This window comes from Procambarus clarkii, chromosome 84 (assembly GCF_040958095.1).
Source record: "Procambarus clarkii isolate CNS0578487 chromosome 84, FALCON_Pclarkii_2.0, whole genome shotgun sequence".
NCBI lineage: Eukaryota > Metazoa > Arthropoda > Malacostraca > Decapoda > Cambaridae > Procambarus > Procambarus clarkii.
Genome location: NC_091233.1, coordinates 11,456,397 through 11,476,928, shown reverse-complemented (window position 1 = coordinate 11,476,928; position 20,532 = coordinate 11,456,397).

The following is a 20,532-nucleotide window of genomic DNA, read 5'->3' as shown; positions in this document are numbered from 1 at the left end:
AATATTTTGACGTTTATCATTCCCTTTTCCGTTATGTGATATAAACAAAATATCATCGAATTAGGCAATATTTTGCTGTTTTTCCACGTTTTTGTGAATTTTCAATTTATTGCTAATAATTCATTATATATATACGATAAAAATGATGCAAACACATAATTGATTAGAAATTAACCTTAAACATTTAATTTTCAATCAACTATTTGTTTCTCGTTAAAATACTGAGTAAGATATTGGAAAGGGGAGAAGTTCTGTTTTTATTGCATATATCGACGTTTCAGCCGGAGTAGAGCGGTTTTACGTGTACATCTTCCATCGGTAATATAAACGGAAAATCAGGAACATTTTAGTTAATTCTAATGAAAACATTGATTTTTATCATTTCTATTTGAAACAACATTTTCATATGTCTTTTCTTGGATCTAAATAATACGAAACCTCGCTCTATGATTTGAAGTTAAAATCATCAAATATAGTGACTTTTTTCACGTTATTCATGCAGTGTGATTTTACGTATATATATTCGTTTTTACCAATATTTCGATACTACTTCATGTTTTATCACGATATGTGATTTGGCCTTCAAATCTCAGAATTTCGCAAATTGTGCATTTTTAAGCAAATTTTCTTGCATTTTGTTTTGTACTAAAAATCGTCGAATTTAGCAATACTTTGACCTTTATCATCCCCTTTTCCTTTATGTGATTTAAACAAAATATCATCGAATTAGGCAATATTTTGCCGTCTTTCCACGTTTTTGTGAATTTTCAGTTTATTGTTATTAATTCATTAAATATACGATAAAATTATGTAAACACATAATTGATCAGAAAATAACCTTAAATACTTCATTTTCAATCATCTATTTGTTTCTCGTTAAAATACTGAGTAAATAATTAAAAGGGGAGAAGTTCTGTTTTTATTGCATATATCGACGTTTCAACCGGATTAGAACGGTTGTACATCTTCCATCGGTAATATAAACCGAAAATCAGGAAGATTTTAGTTAATATTAATGAAAACACATTGATTTTTGTCATTTGTGTTGGAAGCAACATCTTTATACGTCTTTTCTAGGGTCTAAAAAATACGAAACGTCGCTTTATGATTCGAAGTTAAAATCCTCAAATTTGGTATAAAAATGACTTTTTCACATTTTTCATGTAGTTTGATATTACGTAAATATATTCATTTTTACCAATATTTTGATACTATTTCATGAAGTATCACGATATGAGATTTGGCCTTCAAATCTCAGATTTTCGCATAATATTGCATTTTAAGCAAGTTTTCTTGCATTTTGTTTCGTACTAAAAATCATCGAATTCAGCAATATTTTGACGTTTATCATTCCCTTTTCCGTTATGTGATATAAACAAAATATCATCGAATTAGGCAATATTTTGCTGTTTTTCCACGTTTTTGTGAATTTTCAATTTATTGCTATTAATTCATTAAATATACGATAAAAATGATGCAAACACATAATTGATTAGAAATTAACCTTAAACATTTCATTTTCAATCAACTATTTGTTTCTCGTTAAAATACTGAGTAAGATATTGGAAAGGGGAGAAGTTCTGTTTTTATTGCATATATCGACGTTTCAGCCGGATTAGAGCGGTTTTACGTGTACATCTTCCATCGGTAATATAAACGGAAAATCAGGAACATTTTAGTTAATTCTAATGAAAACACATTGATTTTTATCATTTGTATTTGAAACAACATTGTCATATGTCTTTTCTTCGATCTAAATAATACGAAACCTCGCTCTATGATTTGAAGTTAAAATCCTCAAATATGGTAATATAGTGACATTTTTCACGTTATTCATGTAGTGTGATTTTACGTATATATATTCGTTTTTACCAATATTTCGATACTACTTCAAGTTTTCTCACGATATGTGATTTGGCCTTCAAATCTCAGAACTTCGCAAATTTTGCATTTCTAAGCAAGTTTTCTTGCATTTTGTTTTGTTCTAAAAATCATCGAATTTAGCAATATTTTGACCTTTATCATCCCCTTTTCCTTTAAGTGATTTAAACAAAATATCATCGAATTAGGCAATATTTTCCGTCTTTCAACGTTTTTCTGAATTTTCAGTTTATTGTTATTAATTCATTAAATATACGATAAAAATTATGCAAACACATAATTGATCAAAAAATAACCTTAAATACTTCATTTTCAATCATCTATTTGTTTCTCGTTAAAATACTGAGTAAGATATTGAAAAGGGGAGAAGTTCTGTTTTTATTGCATATATCGACGTTTCAACCGGATTAGAACGGTTGTACATCTTCCATCGGTAATATTAACCAAAAATCAGGAACATTTTAGTTAATTTTAATGAAAACACATTGATTTTTGTCATTTGTGTTGGAAGCAACATCTTTATACGTCTTTTCTAGGGTCTAAAAAATACGAAACGTCGCTTTATGATTCGAAGTTAAAATCCTCAACTTTGGTATAATAATGACTTTTTTCACGTTTTTCATGTAGTTTGATATTACGTATATATATTCATTTTTACCAATATTTTGATACTATTTCATGAAGTATCACGATATGTGATTTGGCCTTCAAATCTCAGATTTTCGCATAATATTGCATTTTAAGCAAGTTTTCTTACATTTTGTTTCATACTAAAAATCATCGAATTCAGCAATATTTTGACGTTTATCATTCCCTTTTCGTTTATGTGATTTAAACAAAATATCATCGAATTAGGCAATATTTTGCCGTCTTTCCAGGATTTTGTGAATTTTCAGTTTATTGTTATTAATTCATTAAATATACGATAAAAATTATGCAAACACATAATTGATCAGAAAATAACCTTAAATACTTCATTTTCAAGCATCTATTTGTTTCTCGTTAAAATACTGAGTAAGATATTGAAAAGGGGAGAAGTTCTGTTTTTATTGCATATATCGACGTTTCAACCGGATTAGAAAGGTTGTACATCTTCCATCGGTAATATAAACCGAAAATAAGGAACATTTTAGTTAATTTTAATGAAAACACATTGATTTTTGTCATTTGTGTTGGAAGCAACATCTTTATACGTCTTTTCTAGGGTCTAAAAAATACGAAACGTCGCTTTATGATTCGAAGTTAAAATCCTCAAATTTGGTATAATAATGTCTTTTTTCACGTTTTTCATGTAGTTTGATATTACGTAAATGTATTCATTTTTACAAATATTTTGATACTATTTCATGAAGTATCACGATATGTGATTTGGCCTTCAAATCTCAGATTTTCGCATAATATTGCATTTTAAGCAAGTTTTCTTGCATTTTGTTTCGTACTAAAAATCATCGAATTCATCAATATTTTGACGTTTATCATTCCCTTTTCCGTTATGTGATATAAACAAAATATCATCGAATTAGGCAATATTTTGCTGTTTTTCCACGTTTTTGTGAATTTTCAATTTATTGCTATTAATTCATTAAATATACGATAAAAATGATGCAAACACATAATTGATTAGAAATTAACCTTAAACATTTCATTTTCAATCAACTATTTGTTTCTCGTTAAAATACTGAGTAAGATATTGGAAAGGGGAGAAGTTCTGTTTTTATTGCATATATCGACGTTTCAGCCGGATTAGAGCGGTTTTACGTGTACATCTTCCATCGGTAATATAAACGGAAAATCAGGAACATTTTAGTTAATTCTAATGAAAACACATTGATTTTTATCATTTGTATTTGAAACAACATTGTCATATGTCTTTTCTTCGATCTAAATAATACGAAACCTCGCTCTATGATTTGAAGTTAAAATCCTCAAATATGGTAATATAGTGACATTTTTCACGTTATTCATGTAGTGTGATTTTACGTATATATATTCGTTTTTACCAATATTTCGATACTACTTCAAGTTTTCTCACGATATGTGATTTGGCCTTCAAATCTCAGAACTTCGCAAATTTTGCATTTCTAAGCAAGTTTTCTTGCATTTTGTTTTGTTCTAAAAATCATCGAATTTAGCAATATTTTGACCTTTATCATCCCCTTTTCCTTTAAGTGATTTAAACAAAATATCATCGAATTAGGCAATATTTTCCGTCTTTCAACGTTTTTCTGAATTTTCAGTTTATTGTTATTAATTCATTAAATATACGATAAAAATTATGCAAACACATAATTGATCAAAAAATAACCTTAAATACTTCATTTTCAATCATCTATTTGTTTCTCGTTAAAATACTGAGTAAGATATTGAAAAGGGGAGAAGTTCTGTTTTTATTGCATATATCGACGTTTCAACCGGATTAGAACGGTTGTACATCTTCCATCGGTAATATTAACCAAAAATCAGGAACATTTTAGTTAATTTTAATGAAAACACATTGATTTTTGTCATTTGTGTTGGAAGCAACATCTTTATACGTCTTTTCTAGGGTCTAAAAAATACGAAACGTCGCTTTATGATTCGAAGTTAAAATCCTCAACTTTGGTATAATAATGACTTTTTTCACGTTTTTCATGTAGTTTGATATTACGTATATATATTCATTTTTACCAATATTTTGATACTATTTCATGAAGTATCACGATATGTGATTTGGCCTTCAAATCTCAGATTTTCGCATAATATTGCATTTTAAGCAAGTTTTCTTACATTTTGTTTCATACTAAAAATCATCGAATTCAGCAATATTTTGACGTTTATCATTCCCTTTTCGTTTATGTGATTTAAACAAAATATCATCGAATTAGGCAATATTTTGCCGTCTTTCCAGGATTTTGTGAATTTTCAGTTTATTGTTATTAATTCATTAAATATACGATAAAAATTATGCAAACACATAATTGATCAGAAAATAACCTTAAATACTTCATTTTCAAGCATCTATTTGTTTCTCGTTAAAATACTGAGTAAGATATTGAAAAGGGGAGAAGTTCTGTTTTTATTGCATATATCGACGTTTCAACCGGATTAGAAAGGTTGTACATCTTCCATCGGTAATATAAACCGAAAATAAGGAACATTTTAGTTAATTTTAATGAAAACACATTGATTTTTGTCATTTGTGTTGGAAGCAACATCTTTATACGTCTTTTCTAGGGTCTAAAAAATACGAAACGTCGCTTTATGATTCGAAGTTAAAATCCTCAAATTTGGTATAATAATGTCTTTTTTCACGTTTTTCATGTAGTTTGATATTACGTAAATGTATTCATTTTTACAAATATTTTGATACTATTTCATGAAGTATCACGATATGTGATTTGGCCTTCAAATCTCAGATTTTCGCATAATATTGCATTTTAAGCAAGTTTTCTTGCATTTTGTTTCGTACTAAAAATCATCGAATTCATCAATATTTTGACGTTTATCATTCCCTTTTCCGTTATGTGATATAAACAAAATATCATCGAATTAGGCAATATTTTGCTGTTTTTCCACGTTTTTGTGAATTTTCAATTTATTGCTATTAATTCATTAAATATACGATAAAAATGATGCAAACACATAATTGATTAGAAATTAACCTTAAACATTTCATTTTCAATCAACTATTTGTTTCTCGTTAAAATACTGAGTAAGATATTGGAAAGGGGAGAAGTTCTGTTTTTATTGCATATATCGACGTTTCAGCCGGATTAGAGCGGTTTTACGTGTACATCTTCCATCGGTAATATAAACGGAAAATCAGGAACATTTTAGTTAATTCTAATAAAAACACATTGATTTTTATCATTTGTATTTGAAACAACATTGTCATATGTCTTTTCTTCGATCTAAATAATACGAAACCTCGCTCTATGATTTGAAGTTAAAATCCTCAAATATGGTAATATAGTGACATTTTTCACGTTATTCATGTAGTGTGATTTTACGTATATATATTCGTTTTTACCAATATTTCGATACTACTTCAAGTTTTCTCACGATATGTGATTTGGCCTTCAAATCTCAGAATTTCGCAAATTTTGCATTTCTAAGCAAGTTTTCTTGCATTTTGTTTTGTTCTAAAAATCATCGAATTTAGCAATATTTTGACCTTTATCATCCCCTTTTCCTTTAAGTGATTTAAACAAAATATCATCGAATTAGGCAATATTTTCCGTCTTTCAACGTTTTTCTGAATTTTCAGTTTATTGTTATTAATTCATTAAATATACGATAAAAATTATGCAAACACATAATTGATCAAAAAATAACCTTAAATACTTCATTTTCAATCATCTATTTGTTTCTCGTTAAAATACTGAGTAAGATATTGAAAAGGGGAGAAGTTCTGTTTTTATTGCATATATCGACGTTTCAACCGGATTAGAACGGTTGTACATCTTCCATCGGTAATATTAACCAAAAATCAGGAACATTTTAGTTAATTTTAATGAAAACACATTGATTTTTGTCATTTGTGTTGGAAGCAACATCTTTATACGTCTTTTCTAGGGTCTAAAAAATACGAAACGTCGCTTTATGATTCGAAGTTAAAATCCTCAACTTTGGTATAATAATGACTTTTTTTCACGTTTTTCATGTAGTTTGATATTACGTATATATATTCATTTTTACCAATATTTTGATACTATTTCATGAAGTATCACGATATGTGATTTGGCCTTCAAATCTCAGATTTTCGCATAATATTGCATTTTAAGCAAGTTTTCTTACATTTTGTTTCATACTAAAAATCATCGAATTCAGCAATATTTTGACGTTTATCATTCCCTTTTCGTTTATGTGATTTAAACAAAATATCATCGAATTAGGCAATATTTTGCCGTCTTTCCAGGATTTTGTGAATTTTCAGTTTATTGTTATTAATTCATTAAATATACGATAAAAATTATGCAAACACATAATTGATCAGAAAATAACCTTAAATACTTCATTTTCAAGCATCTATTTGTTTCTCGTTAAAATACTGAGTAAGATATTGAAAAGGGGAAAAGTTCTGTTTTTATTGCATATATCGACGTTTCAACCGGATTAGAAAGGTTGTACATCTTCCATCGGTAATATAAACCGAAAATAAGGAACATTTTAGTTAATTTTAATGAAAACACATTGATTTTTGTCATTTGTGTTGGAAGCAACATCTTTATACGTCTTTTCTAGGGTCTAAAAAATACGAAACGTCGCTTTATGATTCGAAGTTAAAATCCTCAAATTTGGTATAATAATGTCTTTTTTCACGTTTTTCATGTAGTTTGATATTACGTAAATATATTCATTTTTACAAATATTTTGATACTATTTCATGAAGTATCACGATATGTGATTTGGCCTTCAAATCTCAGATTTTCGCATAATATTGCATTTTAAGCAAGTTTTCTTGCATTTTGTTTCGTACTAAAAATCTTCGAATTCATCAATATTTTGACGTTTATCATTCCCTTTTCCGTTATGTGATATAAACAAAATATCATCGAATTAGGCAATATTTTGCTGTTTTTCCACGTTTTTGTGAATTTTCAATTTATTGCTATTAATTCATTAAATATACGATAAAAATGATGCAAACACATAATTGATTAGAAATTAACCTTAAACATTTCATTTTCAATCAACTATTTGTTTCTCGTTAAAATACTGAGTAAGATATTGGAAAGGGGAGAAGTTCTGTTTTTATTGCATATATCGACGTTTCAGCCGGATTAGAGCGGTTTTACGTGTACATCTTCCATCGGTAATATAAACGGAAAATCAGGAACATTTTAGTTAATTCTAAAGAAAACACATTGATTTTTATCATTTGTATTTGAAACAACATTGTCATATGTCTTTTCTTCGATCTAAATAATACGAAACCTCGCTCTATGATTTGAAGTTAAAATCCTCAAATATGGTAATATAGTGACATTTTTCACGTTATTCATGTAGTGTGATTTTACGTATATATATTCGTTTTTACCAATATTTCGATACTACTTCAAGTTTTCTCACGATATGTGATTTGGCCTTCAAATCTCAGAATTTCGCAAATTTTGCATTTCTAAGCAAGTTTTCTTGCATTTTGTTTTGTTCTAAAAATCATCGAATTTAGCAATATTTTGACCTTTATCATCCCCTTTTCCTTTAAGTGATTTAAACAAAATATCATCGAATTAGGCAATATTTTCCGTCTTTCAACGTTTTTCTGAATTTTCAGTTTATTGTTATTAATTCATTAAATATACGATAAAAATTATGCAAACACATAATTGATCAAAAAATAACCTTAAATACTTCATTTTCAATCATCTATTTGTTTCTCGTTAAAATACTGAGTAAGATATTGAAAAGGGGAGAAGTTCTGTTTTTATTGCATATATCGACGTTTCAACCGGATTAGAACGGTTGTACATCTTCCATCGGTAATATTAACCAAAAATCAGGAACATTTTAGTTAATTTTAATGAAAACACATTGATTTTTGTCATTTGTGTTGGAAGCAACATCTTTATACGTCTTTTCTAGGGTCTAAAAAATACGAAACGTCGCTTTATGATTCGAAGTTAAAATCCTCAACTTTGGTATAATAATGACTTTTTTCACTTTTTTCATGTAGTTTGATATTACGTATATATATTCATTTTTACCAATATTTTGATACTATTTCATGAAGTATCACGATATGTGATTTGGCCTTCAAATCTCAGATTTTCGCATAATATTGCATTTTAAGCAAGTTTTCTTACATTTTGTTTCATACTAAAAATCATCGAATTCAGCAATATTTTGACGTTTATCATTCCCTTTTCGTTTACGTGATTTAAACAAAATATCATCGAATTAGGCAATATTTTGCCGTCTTTCCAGGATTTTGTGAATTTTCAGTTTATTGTTATTAATTCATTAAATATACGATAAAAATTATGCAAACACATAATTGATCAGAAAATAACCTTAAATACTTCATTTTCAAGCATCTATTTGTTTCTCGTTAAAATACTGAGTAAGATATTGAAAAGGGGAGAAGTTCTGTTTTTATTGCATATATCGACGTTTCAACCGGATTAGAAAGGTTGTACATCTTCCATCGGTAATATAAACCGAAAATAAGGAACATTTTAGTTAATTTTAATGAAAACACATTGATTTTTGTCATTTGTGTTGGAAGCAACATCTTTATACGTCTTTTCTAGGGTCTAAAAAATACGAAACGTCGCTTTATGATTCGAAGTTAAAATCCTCAAATTTGGTATAATAATGTCTTTTTTCACGTTTTTCATGTAGTTTGATATTACGTAAATATATTCATTTTTACAAATATTTTGATACTATTTCATGAAGTATCACGATATGTGATTTGGCCTTCAAATCTCAGATTTTCGCATAATATTGCATTTTAAGCAAGTTTTCTTGCATTTTGTTTCGTACTAAAAATCATCGAATTCATCAATATTTTGACGTTTATCATTCCCTTTTCCGTTATGTGATATAAACAAAATATCATCGAATTAGGCAATATTTTGCTGTTTTTCCACGTTTTTGTGAATTTTCAATTTATTGCTATTAATTCATTAAATATACGATAAAAATGATGCAAACACATAATTGATTAGAAATTAACCTTAAACATTTCATTTTCAATCAACTATTTGTTTCTCGTTAAAATACTGAGTAAGATATTGGAAAGGGGAGAAGTTCTGTTTTTATTGCATATATCGACGTTTCAGCCGGATTAGAGCGGTTTTACGTGTACATCTTCCATCGGTAATATAAACGGAAAATCAGGAACATTTTAGTTAATTCTAATGAAAACACATTGATTTTTATCATTTGTATTTGAAACAACATTGTCATATGTCTTTTCTTGGATCTAAATAATACGAAACCTCGCTCTATGATTTGAATTTAAAATCCTCAAATATGGTAATATAGTGACATTTTTCACGTTATTCATGTAGTGTGATTTTACGTATATATATTCGTTTTTACCAATATTTCGATACTACTTCAAGTTTTCTCACGATATGTGATTTGGCCTTCAAATCTCAGAATTTCGCAAATTTTGCATTTTTAAGCAAGTTTTCTTGCATTTTGTTTTGTTCTAAAAATCATCGAATTTAGCAATATTTTGACCTTTATCATCCCCTTTTCCTTTAAGTGATTTAAACAAAATATCATCGAATTAGGTAATATTTTGCCGTTTTCCACGTTTTTGTGAATTTTCAGTTTATTGTTATTAATTCATTAATATACGATAAAAATTATGCAAACACATAATTGATCAGAAAATAACCTTAAATACTTCATTTTCAATCATCTATTTGTTTCTCGTTAAAATACTAAGTAAGATATTTATAAGGGGAGAAGTTCTGTTTTTATTGCATATATCGACGTTTCAGCCGGATTAGAACGGTTTTACGTATACATCTTCCATCGGTAATATAAACCGAAAATCAGGAACCTTTTAGTTAAGTTTAATGAAAACACATTGATTTTTATCATTTGTATTTAAAGCAACATCTTTATACGTCTTTTCTAGGGTCTAAAAAATACGAAACGTCGCTTTATGATTCGAAGTTAAAATCCTCAAATTTGGCATAATAATGACTTTTTCACCTTTTTCATGTAGTTTGATATTACGTAAATATATTCATTTTTACCAATATTTTGATACTATTTCATGAAGTATCACGATATGTGATTTTGCCTTCAAATCTCAGATTTTCGCATAATATTGCATTTTAAGCAAGTTTTCTTGCATTTTGTTTCGTACTAAAAATCATCGAATTCAGCAATATTTTGACGTTTATCATTCCCTTTTCCTTTATGTGATATAAACAAAATATCATCGAATTAGGCAATATTTTGCTGTTTTTCCACGTTTTTGTGAATTTTCAATTTATTGCTCGTTAAAATACTGAGTAAGATATTGAAAAGGGGAGAAGTTCTGTTTTTATTGCATATATCGACGTTTAAACCGGTCAAAATATTCATTAAATATACGATAAAAATGATGCAAACACATAATTGATTAGAAATTAACCTTAAACACTTCATTTTCAATCAACAATTTGTTTCTCGTAAAAATACTGAGTGAGATATTGGAAAGGGGAGAAGTTCTGTTTTAATTGCATATATCGACGTTTCAGCCGGATTAGAGCGGTTTTACGTGTACATCTTCCATCGGTAATATAAACGGAAAATCAGGAACATTTTAGTTAATTCTAATGAAAACACATTGATTTTTATCATTTGTATTTGAAACAACATTGTCATATGTCTTTTCTTGGATCTAAATAATACGAAACCTCGCTCTATGATTTGAAGTTAAAATCCTCAAATATGGTAATATAGTGACTTTTTTCACGTTATTCATGCAACGTGATTTTACGTATATATATTCGTTTTTACCAATATTTCGATACTACTTCATGTTTTCTCACGATATGTGATTTGGCCTTCAAATCTCAGAATTTCGCAAATTGTGCATTTTTAAGCAAGTTTTCTTGCATTTTGTTTTGTACTAAAAATCGTCGAATTTAGCAATATTTTGACCTTTATCATCCCCTTTTCCTTTAAGTGATTTTAACAAAATATCATCGAATTAGGCAATATTTTCCGTCTTTCCACGTTTTTGTGAATTTTCAGTTTATTGTTATTAATTCATTAAATATACGATAAAAATTATGCAAACACATAATTGATCAGAAAATAACCTTAAATACTTCATTTTCAATCATCTATTTGTTTCTCGTTAAAATACTGAGTAAGATATTGAAAAGGGGAGAAGTTCTGTTTTTATTGCATATATCGACGTTTCAACCGGATTAGAACGGTTGTACATCTTCCATCGGTAATATAAACCAAAAATCAGGAACATTTTAGTTAATTTTAATGAAAACACATTGATTTTTGTCATTTGTGTTGGAAGCAACATCTTTATACGTCTTTTCTAGGGTCTAAAAAATAGGAAACGTCGCTTTATGATTCGAAGTTAAAATCCTCAAATTTGGTATAATAATGACTTTTTTCACGTTTTTCATGTAGTTTGATATTACGTAAATATATTCATTTTTACAAATATTTTGATACTATTTCATGAAGTATCACGATATGTGATTTGGCCTTCAAATCTCAGATTTTCGAATAATATTGCATTTTAAGCAAGTTTTCTTGCATTTTGTTTCGTACTAAAAATCGTCGAATTCAGCAATATTTTGACGTTTATCATTCCCTTTTCCGTTATGTGATATAAACAAAATATCATCAAATTAGACAATATTTTGCTGTTTTTCCACGTTTTTGTTAATTTTCAATTTATTGCTATTAATTCATTATATATACGATAAAAATGATGCAAACACATAATTGATTAGAAATTAACCTTAAACATTTCATTTTCAATCAACTATTTGTTTTCCGTTAAAATACTGAGTAAGATATTGGAAAGGGGAGAAGTTCTGTTTTTATAGCATATATCGACGTTTCAGCCGGAGTAGAGCGTTTTACGTGTACATCTTCCATCGGTAATATAAACGGAAAATCAGGAACATTTTAGTTAATTCCAATGAAAACATTGATTTTTATCATTTGTATTTGAAACAACATTGTCATATGTCTTTTCTTGGATCTAAATAATACGAAACCTCGCTCTATGATTTGAAGTTAAAATCCTCAAATATAGTGACTTTTTTCACGTTATTCATGCAGTGTGATTTTACGTATATATATTCGTTTTTACCAATATTTCGATACTACTTCATGTTTTCTCACGATATGTGATTTGGCCTTCAAATCTCATAATTTCGCAAATTGTGCATTGTTAAGCAAGTTTTCTTGCATTTTGTTTTGTACTAAAAATCGTCGAATTTAGCAATACTTTGACCTTTATCATCCCCTTTTCCTTTATGTGATTTAAACAAAATATCATCGAATTAGGCAATATTTTGCCGTCTTTCCACGTTTTTGTGAATTTTCAGTTTATTGTTAATAATTCATTAAATATACGATAAAAATTATGCAAACACATAATTGATCAGAAAATAACCTTAAATACTTCATTTTCAATCATCTATTTGTTTCTCGTTAAAAAACTGAGTAAGATATTGAAAAGGGAAGAAGTTCTGTTTTTAAGTTTATCGACGTTTCAACCGGATTAGAACGGTTGTACATCTTCGATCGGTAATATTAACCGAAAATCAGGAACATTTTAGTTAATTTTAATGAAAACACATTGATTTTTGTCATTTGTGTTGGAAGCAACATCTTTATACGTCTTTTCTAGGGTCTAAAAAATACGAAACGTCGCTTTATGATTCGAAGTTAAAATCCTCAAATTTGGTATAATAATGACTTTTTTCACGTTTTTCATGTAGTTTGATATTACGTAAATATATTCATTTTTACCAATATATTGATACTATTTCATGAAGTATCACGATATGTGATTTGGCCTTCAAATCTCAGATTTTCGCAAAATATTGCATTTTAAGCAAGTTTTCTTACATTTTGTTTCGTACTAAAAATCATCGAATTCAGCAATATTTTGACGTTTATCATTCCCTTTTCCGTAATGTGATATAAACAAAATATCATCGAATTAGGCAATATTTTGCTGTTTTTCCACGTTTTTGTGAATTTTCAATTTATTGCTATTAATTCATTAAATATACGATAAAAATTATGCAAACACATAATTGATTAGAAATTAACCTTAAACATTTCATTTTCAATCAACTATTTGTTTCTCGTTAAAATACTGAGTAAGATATTGGAAAGGGGAGAAGTTCTGTTTTTATTGCATATATCGACGTTTCAGCCGGAGTAGAGCGGTTTTACGTGTACATCTTCCATCGGTAATATAAACGGAAAATCAGGAACATTTTAGTTAATTCTAATGAAAACATTGATTTTTATCATTTGTATTTGAAACAACATTGTCATATGTCTTTTCTTGGATCTAAATAATACGAAACCTCGCTCTATGATTTGAAGTTAAAATCCTCAAATATAGTGACTTTTTTCACGTTATTCATGCAGTGTGATTTTACGTATATATATGTTCGTTTTTACCAATATTTCGATACTACTTCATGTTTTCTCACGATATGTGATTTGGCCTTCAAATCTCAGAATTTCGCAAATTGTGCATTTTTAAGCAAGTTTTCTTGCATTTTGTTTTGTACTAAAAATCGTCGAATTTAGCAATACTTTGACCTTTATCATCCCCTTTTCCTTTATGTGATTTAAACAAAATATCATCGAATTAGGCAATATTTTGCCGTCTTTCCACGTTTTTGTGAATTTTCAGTTTATTGTTAATAATTCATTAAATATACGATAAAAATTATGCAAACACATAATTGATCAGAAAATAACCTTAAATACTACATTTTCAATCATCTATTTGTTTCTCGTTAAAATACTGAGTAAGATATTGAAAAGGGGAGAAGTTCTGTTTTTATTGCATATATCGACGTTTCAACCGGATTAGAACGGTTGTACATCTTCCATCGGTAATATAAACCAAAAATCAGGAACATTTTAGTTAATTTTAATGAAAACACATTGATTTTTGTCATTTGTGTTGGAAGCAACATCTTTATACGTCTTTTCTAGGGTCTAAAAAATAGGAAACGTCGCTTTATGATTCGAAGTTAAAATCCTCAAATTTGGTATAATAATGACTTTTTTCACGTTTTTCATGTAGTTTGATATTACGTAAATATATTCATTTTTACAAATATTTTGATACTATTTCATGAAGTATCACGATATGTGATTTGGCCTTCAAATCTCAGATTTTCGCATAATATTGCATTTTAAGCAAGTTTTCTTGCATTTTGTTTCGTACTAAAAATCGTCGAATTCAGCAATATTTTGACGTTTATCATTCCCTTTTCCGTTATGTGATATAAACAAAATATCATCGAATTAGACAATATTTTGCTGTTTTTCCACGTTTTTGTGAATTTTCAATTTGTTGCTATTAATTCATTAAATATACGATAAAAATGATGCAAACACATAATTGATTAGAAATTAACCTTAAACATTTCATTTTCAATCAACTATTTGTTTCCCGTTAAAATACTGAGTAAGATATTGGAAAGGGGAGAAGTTCTGTTTTTATAGCATATATCGACGTTTCAGCCGGAGTAGAGCGTTTTACGTGTACATCTTCCATCGGTAATATAAACGGAAAATCAGGAACATTTTAGTTAATTCCAATGAAAACATTGATTTTTATCATTTGTATTTGAAACAACATTGTCATATGTCTTTTCTTGGATCTAAATAATACGAAACCTCGCTCTATGATTTGAAGTTAAAATCCTCAAATATAGTGACTTTTTTCACGTTATTCATGCAGTGTGATTTTACGTATATATATTCGTTTTTACCAATATTTCGATACTACTTCATGTTTTCTCACGATATGTGATTTGGCCTTCAAATCTCATAATTTCGCAAATTTTGCATTTTTAAGCAAGTTTTCTTGCATTTTGTTTTGTTCTAAAAATCCTCGAATTTAGCAATATTTTGACCTTTATCATCCCCTTTTCCTTTAAGTGATTTAAACAAAATATCATCGAATTAGGTAATATTTTGCCGTTTTTTTACGTTTTTGTGAATTTTCAGTTTATTGTTAATAATTCATTAAATATACGATAAAAATTATGCAAACACATAATTGATCAGAAAATAACCTTAAATACTTCATTTTCAATCATCTATTTGTTTCTCGTTAAAATACTGAGTAAGATATTGAAAAGGGGAGAAGTTCTGTTTTTAAGTTTATCGACGTTTCAACCGGATTAGAACGGTTGTACATCTTCGATCGGTAATATTAACCGAAAATCAGGAACATTTTAGTTAATTTTAATGATAACACATTGATTTTTGTCATTTGTGTTGGAAGCAACATCTTTATACGTCTTTTCTAGGGTCTAAAAAATACGAAACGTCGCTTTATGATTCGAAGTTAAAATCCTCAAATTTGGTATAATAATGACTTTTTTCACGTTTTTCATGTAGTTTGATATTACGTATATATATTCATTTTTACCAATATTTTGATACTATTTCATGCAGTATCACGATATGTGATTTGGCCTTCAAATCTCAGATTTTCGCATAATATTGCATTTTAAGCAAGTTTTCTTGCATTTTGTTTCGTACTAAAAATCATCGAATTCAGCAATATTTTGACGTTTATCATTCCCTTTTCCGTTATGTGATATAAACAAAATATCATCGAATTAGGCAATATTTTGCTGTTTTTCCACGTTTTTGTGAATTTTCAATTTATTGCTATTAATTCATTAAATATACGATAAAAATGATGCAAACACATAATTGATTAGAAATTAACCTTAAACATTTCATTTTCAATCAACTATTTGTTTCTCGTTAAAATACTGAGTAAGATATTGGAAAGGGGAGAAGTTTTGTTTTTATTGCATATATCGACGTTTCAGCCGGATTAGAACGGTTTTACGTGTACATCTTCCATCGTTAATATAAACGGAAAATCAGGAACATTTTAGTTAATTCTAATGAAAACACATTGATTTTTATCATTTGTATTTGAAACAACATTGTCATATGTCTTTTCTTGGATCTAAATAATGCGAAACCTCGCTCTATGATTTGAAGTTAAAATCCTCAAATATGGTAATATAGTGACATTTTTCACGTTATTCATGTAGTGTGATTTTACGTATATATATTCGTTTTTATTAATATTTCGATACTACTTCAAGTTTTCTCACGATATGTGATTTGGCCTTCAAATCTCATAATTTCGCAAATTGTGCATTTTTAAGCAAGTTTTCTTGCATTTTGTTTTGTACTAAAAATCGTCGAATTTAGCAATACTTTGACCTTTATCATCCCCATTTCCTTTATGTGATTTAAACAAAATATCATCGAATTAGGCAATATTTTGCCGTCTTTCCACGTTTTTGGGAATTTTCAGTTTATTGTTATTAATTCATTAAATATACGATAAAAATTATGCAAACCCATAATTGATCAGAAAATAACCTTAAATACTTCATTTTCAATCATCTATTTGTTTCTCGTTAAAATACTAAGTAAGATATTTATAAGGGGAGAAGTTCTGTTTTTATTGCATATATCGACGTTTCAGCCGGATTAGAACGGTTTTACGTGTACATCTTCCATCGGTAATATAAACCGAAAATCAGGAACCTTTTAGTTAAGTTTAATGAAAACACATTGATTTTTATCATTTGTATTTAAAGCAACATCTTTATACGTCTTTTCTAGGGTCTAAAAAATACGAAACGTCGCTTTATGATTCGAAGTTAAAATCCTCAAATTTGGCATAATAATGACTTTTTCACGTTTTTCATGTAGTTTGATATTACGTAAATATATTCATTTTTACCAATATTTTGATACTATTTCATGAAGTATCACGATATGTGATTTTGCCTTCAAATCTCAGATTTTCGCATAATATTGCATTTTAAGCAAGTTTTCTTGCATTTTGTTTCGTACTAAAAATCATCGAATTCAGCAATATTTTGACGTTTATCATTCCCTTTTCCTTTATGTGATATAAACAAAATATCATCGAATTAGGCAATATTTTGCTGTTTTTCCACGTTTTTGTGAATTTTCAATTTATTGCTCGTTAAAATACTGAGTAAGATATTGGAAAGGGGAGAAGTTCTGTTTTTATTGCATATATCGACGTTTCAGCCGGAGTAGAGCGGTTTTACGTGTACATCTTCCATCGGTAATATAAACGGAAAATCAGGAACATTTTAGTTAATTCTAATGAAAACATTGATTTTTATCATTTGTATTTGAAACAACATTGTCATATGTCTTTTCTTGGATCTAAATAATACGAAACCTCGCTCTATGATTTGAAGTTAAAATCCTCAAATATAGTGACTTTTTTCACGTTATTCATGCAGTGTGATTTTACGTATATATATATTCGTTTTTACCAATATTTCGATACTACTTCATGTTTTCTCACGATATGTGATTTGGCCTTCAAATCTCAGAATTTCGCAAATTGTGCATTTTTAAGCAAGTTTTCTTGCATTTTGTTTTGTACTAAAAATCGTCGAATTTAGCAATACTTTGACCTTTATCATCCCCTTTTCCTTTATGTGATTTAAACAAAATATCATCGAATTAGGCAATATTTTGCCGTCTTTCCACGTTTTTGTGAATTTTCAGTTTATTGTTAATAATTCATTAAATATACGATAAAAATTATGCAAACACATAATTGATCAGAAAATAACCTTAAATACTTCATTTTCAATCATCTATTTGTTTCTCGTTAAAATACTGAGTAAGATATTGAAAAGGGGAGAAGTTCTGTTTTTATTGCATATATCGACGTTTCAACCGGATTAGAACGGTTGTACATCTTCCATCGGTAATATAAACCAAAAATCAGGAACATTTTAGTTAATTTTAATGAAAACACATTGATTTTTGTCATTTGTGTTGGAAGCAACATCTTTATACGTCTTTTCTAGGGTCTAAAAAATACGAAACGTCGCTTTATGATTCGAAGTTAAAATCCTCAAATTTGGCATAATAATGACTTTTTCACCTTTTTCATGTAGTTTGATATTACGTAAATATATTCATTTTTACCAATATTTTGATACTATTTCATGAAGTATCACGATATGTGATTTTGCCTTCAAATCTCAGATTTTCGCATAATATTGCATTTTAAGCAAGTTTTCTTGCATTTTGTTTCGTACTAAAAATCATCGAATCCAGCAATATTTTGACGTTTATCATTCCCTTTTCCTTTATGTGATATAAACAAAATATCATCGAATTAGGCAATATTTTGCTGTTTTTCCACGTTTTTGTGAATTTTCAATTTATTGCTCGTTAAAATACTGAGTAAGATATTGAAAAGGGGAGAAGTTCTGTTTTTATTGCATATATCGACGTTTAAACCGGTCAAAATATTCATTAAATATACGATAAAAATGATGCAAACACATAATTGATTAGAAATTAACCTTAAACACTTCATTTTCAATCAACAATTTGTTTCTCGTAAAAATACTGAGTGAGATATTGGAAAGGGGAGAAGTTCTGTTTTAATTGCATATATCGACGTTTCAGCCGGATTAGAGCGGTTTTACGTGTACATCTTCCATCGGTAATATAAACGGAAAATCAGGAACATTTTAGTTAATTCTAATGAAAACACATTGATTTTTATCATTTGTATTTGAAACAACATTGTCATATGTCTTTTCTTGGATCTAAATAATACGAAACCTCGCTCTATGATTTGAAGTTAAAATCCTCAAATATGGTAATATAGTGACTTTTTTCACGTTATTCATGCAACGTGATTTTACGTATATATATTCGTTTTTACCAATATTTCGATACTACTTCATGTTTTCTCACGATATGTGATTTGGCCTTCAAATCTCAGAATTTCGCAAATTGTGCATTTTTAAGCAAGTTTTCTTGCATTTTGTTTTGTACTAAAAATCGTCGAATTTAGCAATATTTTGACCTTTATCATCCCCTTTTCCTTTAAGTGATTTTAACAAAATATCATCGAATTAGGCAATATTTTCCGTCTTTCCACGTTTTTGTGAATTTTCAGTTTATTGTTATTAATTCATTAAATATACGATAAAAATTATGCAAACACATAATTGATCAGAAAATAACCTTAAATACTTCATTTTCAATCATCTATTTGTTTCTCGTTAAAATACTGAGTAAGATATTGAAAAGGGGAGAAGTTCTGTTTTTATTGCATATATCGACGTTTCAACCGGATTAGAACGGTTGTACATCTTCCATCGGTAATATAAACCAAAAATCAGGAACATTTTAGTTAATTTTAATGAAAACACATTGATTTTTGTCATTTGTGTTGGAAGCAACATCTTTATACGTCTTTTCTAGGGTCTAAAAAATAGGAAACGTCGCTTTATGATTCGAAGTTAAAATCCTCAAATTTGGTATAATAATGACTTTTTTCACGTTTTTCATGTAGTTTGATATTACGTAAATATATTCATTTTTACAAATATTTTGATACTATTTCATGAAGTATCACGATATGTGATTTGGCCTTCAAATCTCAGATTTTCGAATAATATTGCATTTTAAGCAAGTTTTCTTGCATTTTGTTTCGTACTAAAAATCGTCGAATTCAGCAATATTTTGACGTTTATCATTCCCTTTTCCGTTATGTGATATAAACAAAATATCATCAAATTAGACAATATTTTGCTGTTTTTCCACGTTTTTGTTAATTTTCAATTTATTGCTATTAATTCATTATATATACGATAAAAATGATGCAAACACATAATTGATTAGAAATTAACCTTAAACATTTCATTTTCAATCAACTATTTGTTTTCCGTTAAAATACTGAGTAAGATATTGGAAAGGGGAGAAGTTCTGTTTTTATAGCATATATCGACGTTTCAGCCGGAGTAGAGCGTTTTACGTGTACATCTTCCATCGGTAATATAAACGGAAAATCAGGAACATTTTAGTTAATTCCAATGAAAACATTGATTTTTATCATTTGTATTTGAAACAACATTGTCATATGTC